Raw genomic sequence first — 991 nt, 5'->3', positions numbered from 1 at the left:
ATCCTTATACCTTATTTTTTACAGAAGAAACGATTCTGAAACTGGAAAAAAATCTATTTGAGGCTTAGGAGCTTCATGAGAAAGAAGAAGGTAAAGAAACCTTACAATGTTTTTTACAGAACAAAACCTTCTCCCTCGTACCTGTGTATGCCACAAGATCACGAGGGGAAAGGCTGTGTCATACCCTTTGCTTTTAACACTGTGGAAGAAATCAAACTTCGCGCTGTGGTTGTATTAGAATCGGCAGAGCCATCTAGGTTTATTTAAAACTACACAAGTGATCACAGGGAGGGGTCTTAAAGGAACTCTGAACTCTACAAGTTTACAAGCGTATTTATACTTTAGACAGCGAGAAAAGATACAGGGTTCAGACAAAGCAACCTTGAGAGAAACAGAAAGATGTTGATCATTGGTTTGTCACACGTAAGCAGTTTACTTATTTAGAAAAAAAAACCACTATGTTTTGGGAACAGTTATCAGCTTCTGGTTCAGCGGAAAGGAGGAAGTTAGCATCTGCACACAGACAAAACAAGGCATGAAGGTTTATCCTTATCTTAGAACATCTAAAAACACACAGCATCAGCATCTTCTTCTCTTCTCTTTCTCTCTCTTCTTAGTCAAGTGAGAGGCCAGGTTTAACTTATTTCCACATTCCCCGCTTTTGGGCCTTTTTGGCCCAACATATTAGATATTTATAGCCATGAGCCTTTTAACTTCTAATTTTTCTTTGTGTGGCAGAGCACAGGGTGTCTCTGCCACTTTAAGGGCCTGGAGCTGGCAGCCTCCAGGTGCCTGATTAGGGCAGCCATTTTGAGGCTTAGGCTGCTTATATAAACAAGGCAGTTTGGCTGTAGGAGGTCAGGCAGCAATATTGTCTGGCTATAGGGCTGCTGCGAACAGCCTAGAGGTAAGGGGGAGCTGCAAGGGGTTGGCAGGAGGCTCCTGGTCCTGGGCATGACCTGAAACTGCACCCTGCCGGGAGTGGGTAGCC

Source organism: Alligator sinensis, unplaced genomic scaffold (assembly GCF_000455745.1).
Source record: "Alligator sinensis unplaced genomic scaffold, ASM45574v1 scaffold892_1, whole genome shotgun sequence".
Classification (NCBI taxonomy): Eukaryota; Metazoa; Chordata; order Crocodylia; family Alligatoridae; genus Alligator; species Alligator sinensis.
Note: the sequence above shows the minus strand (reverse complement) of the source record.